Raw genomic sequence first — 8,011 nt, forward strand, 5'->3', positions numbered from 1 at the left:
CTGGCCTATTTGATTCTTGCTGATTTTTAAGAGCTGTCTCGGTGTTTTGAAAACATGTTTCGGATACTGCGATAAATTTTGTTAGCATCTCCTCAAGGTTCGGCTTCTTTTCCTGCTAGTAAGGTGGTTGTTGAAAACCTGGAGGATGTTGTGGTCTTTGATTTCCTAGACTACCCCAAGAGAAATTGGGATGCTTCCTCCAACCTGCATTGTAAGTGTTACTATACAGATTATTTTGAGGTCTAGAATTATTATTACCCATATAATGGACTTGTTCCTCCTCGGTGCTAGGGTTGAAGGATGGATAATCTGTGTTGTGTACTCCTCCTCCACTTGATCACACCTCATCACTGGATGTACCTGAGTAGACCCATACAAACCGTTAATCTTTTTATTTAAAAGTTCTACCTGGTTAGATAACATCGTAACCGAGTCGAGGTTGAAAACACCAGCAGCTTTCGTCGGCTTTGTTCTCATGACTTGCCACTGATAGTTATTCAGTGACATCTCTTCAATAAATTTGTAAGCCTCTTTAGGTGTTTTATTGTTTAACGTTCCACCGACGGCTACGTCGATAAGTTTCCTTGTTGAGGGGTTCACCCCGTTGTAAAAAGTCTGAACCTACAACCATAGAGGTAACCCATGGTGAGGGCACCTTTTCAATAGGTCATTGTATCTCTCCCATGCATCATAAAGAGTTTCTAAATCCATCTACACAAAAGAAGAGATAACATTCTTTAATTTAGCCGTTTTAGCTGGTGGAAAAAGTTTAAGTAAAATTTTTCGGTCATTTGTTCCCAAGTAGTGATTGACCCTCGTGGTAACGAGTTTAACCACTGTTTAACTTTGTTCCTCAATAAGAATGGGAACAACCGAAGGCGAATGGCATCGTCAGAAATGCCATTGATCCTAAAAGTGTTGCAGAATTCCAGAAAATTTTCTAAATGAGTGTTTGGATCCTCGTCCTTCAAACCATCAAACTGAACAAACTGTTGTATCATTTGAATTGTGTTAGGTTTCAATTCAAAATTATTTGCAACAACAGCAAGCCTAACTATACTCGATTTAGTTCCTGTTAAAGTAGGTTTAGCATAATCATACATAGTACAAGGAGCAGGATCCTGATTTACTGGGTTTGCAGCAACCATAGAAGGTGACAGATTATTTTGATTATCAGCCATCTCTTTGGTTGTGGTTTGAATATCGTCCTCTTACCCTTCCTCTATGTATCGTAGGCTTCGCCTTATTTCTCTTCGATTTCTGCGAGCTGTGCTTTCGATCTCACTATCAAAAGTAGAGGTCCTGATTAGTTTCTTTTAGTCATAAACTATAATAATATGCCAGAAGTAAATAAAAGAAAATTTAGTAATTTAAGCAAAATTAAAAATAAAATTAAATTGCAATAAAAACAAAAAATGGCTAAAGTAATAAAAATTAAGCGTTCCTAATATTTTAGTCCCCGACAACGGTGCCAAAAACTTGATGATCGCTAAACTAACTAAAAATTTGACTTAAGGCAAGCGCACCTATCGAACAGTAGTATAGTTATGGTGAGACCGAAAATATTGTATCCATGAGGACTAAAAGTACTAGTAATTATTATCTTTTTATTATTTAGCCTAAAAATTAAGAGAATGTTTTATCTAAAACTAATTATCTAATTAACTAAGATTACGACAGGGATTAAGGTTGGAAAATACTTTTTAGAAAATCGATGGAAAAGACACTACCCAAGGAAGAATCCACCTAGACTTTACTTATTACTTTTGAATTAGAAGATTTATTCACCTGACTTAATTCGTAGAAATCCCTGATTTATGTTAATATCCCTTTCGAGACTAAAAACAACTGACTATAGGTTGATTAATTGAAATCTCTTTCTAATTAAAACCTCTATTGTCGCATTAACTCGATCTATGAATTCTCTTATTAGATTTGACTCTAATACGGCAGATTTATGTCGTCCTATTTTCAGGATTGCATGCAACTCTACTTAATTATGAATGATCTACTCTTAAACATGGACTTTTGCTCCACTGAATAAGCACATCAAAACCTGAATTAATACCCTGGAATATTAAAATAAGAATTTAGAACTCACAATTAAGACTAAGAATAAGTATTTATCATAAAACTCAAATAATAATAAGATCCGTCTTAGGTTTCATCTTCCTTAGGTATTTAGGGAGTTTAGCTCATAATAATAATGGAAAACATCTCAAAGTTTGAAAAACAACAAAACATAAAGAACCCTAAAGAACTTCTAGGAGATTGAGTGGAAGTCTTCAGTCTTGATGTAGATCCTGCCTCCGAGGTGATTTCGATGGCTTTCCTTTGGTATTTTCTGCCTTCTACTCTACGTGTCCCTTTAATCCTCTTCTAGGGTGTTTATATAGGCTTTAGAATGCTTCCAAACCCTCAAAAGTGGCATTTTTCGAGTAGAACTAGACTTGGGCTCGATAGGGCCACGGCCGTGTGCCATGCCCGTGTGTAATTCTAAGTTTGTTTCTAGTCGACATGACCATGACACACGGGCATGTGCACTACCTGTGTGCCTCACACAGGCATGTGGTTTACCCGTATGGGAGTGCCTAGGCCGTGTGAAACACTGATTTATGCCCATTTGGTCCGTTTTTGGCCCGTTTCTTGCTCTTGTTGCTATTCTAAGCTCTCCTGAGTATAAAATATGACATTAAAGGATTAGGAGCATCAAATTCACTAAAACCAAGGAAAAAATCATTCATAAATATGCCAAGCATGGGTTAAAAATATGTATATATTATGGTTTATCATGTATGTATGGTAAGTTGAGTTTATTACTATATGAACTTACTAAGCTTTATAACTTACTCTGTTTATTTTTTCGTGTTTTATAGTGATTATCAATGCTTGTTCAAAGTTTGGGAGTCGTTAGAGATCTTATCACATTATCAAGCTATCACTTTGGTACTTTTGAACTTATGTATTTGATTATATGGCATGTATAGGAGTTATGGTCATTTTGGTATAAAGTTTTGTAATGGACTTAGCCATTTGAGTTAGGTTGTAAATGATAAATGTTTGTTATGTGTATGACCATATAAAGTGGTTTATTTTGGCATGTTTGGTGATGTATGTATATATGTGAAAAAGGCCTTTTGATATGTTGTGTATAATTGTCATTTATATGCTTGTTGTGAATTTGTATTTGGAGTATCAAATGATTGAATTTGAGAACTTTATGCTTGTGGTTTTAGGTAAAGTGATGCATAATTGGAAGTGGCCATCTTGATGATTTGAGAATGTGGATTTGGTTTGTTTTGAATTGGTAAAATATGATTTAATGAGTCATATATTTTTTGGTATGGAAATAGCATGAATTAGGCTTGATTGAGATGGGTTTGAATGCCTATTTATGCCATGTTATATTCCTTTTAGTTTAGTGTAGGTGATTACAATTTGGGTGGGAAAGACGGCTTGGTAATAGCCTATTTTTGTCTACACGGGCGTGTGTCTCAGCCGTGTGTGACATACGGTCAGGTGACACGGCCTTGTGTCCCCTGGTGTTTAATTAAAAATCAAGTTAGTATGCTCCACACAACCCAACACACGGGCGTGTGAGGCCATTTTGAAGGGCACACGGGCTAGACATACGGGGATGTGGTTGGCCGTGTGACCCAAGTCAGAGAGTTACACAGGGTCAGACATGAGTTGGGACACGGCCATGTGATCCCATTTCGAATGTCCACACAGGCGTGTCTTTGGCCGTGTGAGACACACGGTTGGGCCACACTGGCGTGTGTCTCTTGTATTTTGTAAAATTTTCTAAGTATTCCAAAAATTTCCTAAGTTATTAGTTTAGTCCCGAACCACTTCTAATGCATGATTTGGGCCTCGTAGGCTTGTATTAGGGACAATGTGATTGATTATGAATGATTTATATTTGGAAATGGAAATTGTATGTGAATTGTATGGATTATTTATGAAATAAGTCCGGTAATGCTCCGCAACCCTATTTCGGTGACGGATACGGGTTAGGGGTGTTACATCTTCACCTCTTTGCTCTTAATTCCTAAAGCTATAGATGAGCTAGCTCAAACTCCTGCTGCCAGAGCCGAATCTGCAAATTTGGGAACTTTTGCTGCTAAAGGGGAAACTATTGCTAAAGAGCCTGAAAAGACAACATTATGAAATCTTAAGAACCATGAAAAAGAAGAGAAAGATGAAACTGCCACTACCACTCCTACCACCACGAAAGGTAAGGACCCTGTACCACCCACCCCAGTAGCTTCCACGACTGCATAAAACTGTGACATCGATCTTCTTATTAATGAAACCATGGAAACTAATAAGGAGGGGAACAAAATGACCCCTATGAAGAGGAAGCTGTTGTATAAAGTTAGTGCCCGTAAATCCGCTTGCAGGGCCGAATGAAGTAACTATCTCATGCATTTTATTTCTTTTTCCATTACATTTTCTGTACATGTGTATATTTGTGTTTCCTGTTACATATCTTTACATGCATTGAGAACAATCCATCCTTTAGGTTTGGGGGTGTATTGTTGATAACTCTTGAAAAGAGATATGTTTCATGCCTTTAGACCTAGTTAATTACCTGTACTTAAGTACATTTAGTTGCACCTTAGGACATTTCATTAGTATTTTTCCTTAACCATTACATTAGGAGCTTGGACTGTGTTTAAATGTTATTGGTTACTTTTAATTGCTTGTGGAAGGGTTGTGATTGGTGGACTTACAAGTGTAGGATGTGGAATAAGAAATAAAGGAGTAAAGGTTTTTCAAAGCAAAAGGGTGAACAGTTTGCCGTCTTGTATGCCGTGACAATTCGCGATTCTTGAAAGATGACTGTCTCAACAGTCAATGCGTACCAGTTTTAGCCAGCTCTACTTGTACTAAAGCAATTTGCCTAAAAGAAGGAGGAGATAAATCTTGAGTTGGTGGTCTTATCTTAGAGAAAAGGAATTTAAAAAGAGGAAAAAGATCATGAGATAATGATCTGGTAACCACCTACCCAAAAGGAAGGGATTTTTAAACCAAAATAGAATTTAAAAAGAGAAAAGATAATCTTAGGCTATTGGCTAAACCCCAATACACTTGCTTATAAAAGGCCAATGAATGAGACCTCAAGAGGACAAAGAACAACAAGACGGGGAGATCTTAAGGCAAGAATAAGAGAGTTCGATTGAAAAAGGAAGTCATCCTCTCGGCTAACACAGGGCACTGTGCTATTGAATTGTGGACCAGAGGAAGCTATTTTCCCGATGTTCTTCCATTATTTCCATCGTGTTCTCTTGTGAATTGATTTGGTTGTAAATGATGGTGATGGTTTGGAATTTTATTTCCCAACTAATGAGTTAAATCTTATCGGCTTGGGATTATTTTGATGACACTTAATTTTTTTTAATTTTCATAGTATAAATCTGAGTATATTACTGCCCATTGAATTGTTTAAGTGCAATCCTTAGGAATAGTTAATGGCATATTATTCTTGTTAAGTTAATTTAATAAGGAAAATGTTAGGCTAATTTAACTAATATTGGATGGCATGAGCAAGCATTTGAATGATGCTTGCGTCATACAGAAAGAATTACACAGGCTGCTGTAATAAGACCTTGTATGAGCAGGGACAGTAACTTGAGGTTTTACCCCAAAAGAAACAGACCACTTAAGACTCTTCTACACAGTAAGTTAATCAATATTTTTCCATGTTATTATCGATAGTGAATGTTGATTCTGAATAATCCCAATCTACTGCATAAATATCGCAGACACTATATCTTTACTCTTTGCCGAAGTATTTTGCCACAACATATTTAGTAGTTATTTATTTATAAAATATTTGCATATCACTCTCATATTTTCCATTACATTCCTACTATCACCTTTACCATAACATTTCCAGTTATTTACTAATTCCATATATTACTCATCATTGTATATTATTTACCGTAGTTTTACCATAACATTTCATTCAATCGTTTTGCTATATCATTAACCCGACTTTATTAAAATAACTTGACCAACTTTGTGCCTCAATTTGATCCACATGGGAACAATACTCACTCATCACTTTATTAGTTAAACCGATGTTTATACTTGCACAAATCGCATATCATTTTACAACCGACAGGTTTTTGGCACCGTTGATAGGGATTGGAAATTTGATGAAATTTGGTTTGGTTATATACTTATGAGTTTTATTTAGTTTAGTTTGATTTAATTTTTATAGGTTTCCCGTCGGTGCATGAGAATAGGCATTCCTGCTAACACAAAATATCTTTTTGATCCACAGATTGACAAAACTTTGCAAAGAAGGCGAAAAGAACTAATAAATATGGCTAGAAATAGGAATGATCTTGGTCCAATGTCAATCCAAATGGTCATGATCTTAACGAAAATCCAAATGGTCGAGATGCTAATCCTCCCATTGGACATATGATAGATGACCGAGAAATAGCAATTCGAAAGCATATTGTTCCCATGTTGGATGATTTGAATGCAGGGATAGTTAGACCAACAATATAGGCTCAGCAGTTTGAACTGAAACTAGTAATGTTCCAAATGTTGCAAACAGTAGGATAGTTTGGTGGACTACCTACTGAAAATCCAAAACTACATATAGTACTTTTCTATAGAAGTCTGTGACTCATTTAGATAACACAGTGTTCTTAAAGACGCTCTGAGGCTTAAGCTTGATGTTTGTTTTTCGTACTAACAAAAAATACGACTAAGGCAAGTGAACCTATCGAACAATAGTATAGCTACGGTGAGTAGAGGTATCGTATCCACGAGGACCAAAAGTATTAATAATTACCGTTTTCTTATTATTTAGCAAAAAATTTGGAGTGATGAGCTTTAATCTAAAATTATTTAACTAATTTAACTAAGAACGTAACAGAGAAAAAATCAGGAAATAATCGAAAGATAACCAAATAGAGAGACAATACCCAGGAAAGAATCCACCTAGACTTCTTCTATTATTATTAATCTAATTTAAACGATTTTTTCATTTGATGCCTTGATCCGTAGAAATCCAAAAATTATGCTAATATCTCTTTCGAAAGTAAGGGCAACTAACTATAGGTTGATTAATTGAAATCTCTTTCTAATTAAAATCCCTATTGTCGCATTAACTTGACCTAATTGGGATGCTAATATTTCCTATAAATAGTTAAGCATAGGTTAAAGTTGGGGAGCTTTTGCCAAGCCGTTTTTAAGGTTTTAGTTAGTAGATTAGGATTTTACTTTCGTTTTATTTTCTTTTTAAAAGCAATTTTATTTCTTGTTCTTTGACTTGGATTCTATTTAAGTCCAAGTCTTCGTTATTAATTATTTTAGTAATTTTTTTCACTTCATGTTTGCAAACGATGAGATCTCAATTACTATTAAAGGATTTGGCAGATCTAAGTACATCCAGTTCATCAAACAGACAATTTTCTATCTCTTTCTCTTTTACTTTAATTTGTGTTCTACATGATTAATTCAATTGTGAAAAAGATAGTTATTGAGCGACGAGTGGCTAGATCTTTTAGGGAGATTAACGAGTAGATGTGGAAGTGATTAATGAAAGAACGAGATTTTCCTAATAGAATTAGTTGATATAAATTTATGTGTATTTAAACTCAATAGGGTTGACGTCCCTTGGAAGTAATTTAGGTTAAACGAGGTCAATAGATAAGTTTGCCAAGTAAAAGGTAGTTTATCCCGATCAAGAAAGTGAAGTCATGAGCACTGGTCAATTAATTAATTAGTAGAGCCGAAAAGGTAATACTAGTTATTTAATAACTAATTCGCTAAAATAAACTAGAGTTCTGAAGTTATTTACAACCCTTGAACGGATGCCTATTAATTGAGATTTTCTTCGTTGATTTATTTTCTTTTAGTTATTTTATTTTTTTTCGTAGTAATAATTTCAATATTTTGATTTATTGTAATATGATTTTTGGTGATTAATGTTTAGACCTATTGCATGTAGAAATAATTTTATATTTAATTCAATCTTCCTTAGGTA

General features: G+C 35.0%; 1 non-coding gene across 1 annotated transcript; it reads left to right on the forward strand.

The window, feature by feature from the left end:
* Positions 1-637: 637 nt before the first annotated feature.
* LOC128282010 (small nucleolar RNA R71) lies at positions 638-744 on the forward strand. The gene has a single exon (XR_008272317.1). It is a non-coding gene; the product is annotated as a small nucleolar RNA R71 (small nucleolar RNA).
* Positions 745-8,011: the final 7,267 nt, after the last annotated feature.

The sequence above is a fragment of the Gossypium arboreum genome, chromosome 1, assembly GCF_025698485.1.
Source record: "Gossypium arboreum isolate Shixiya-1 chromosome 1, ASM2569848v2, whole genome shotgun sequence".
Taxonomy (NCBI): Eukaryota; Viridiplantae; Streptophyta; class Magnoliopsida; order Malvales; family Malvaceae; genus Gossypium; species Gossypium arboreum.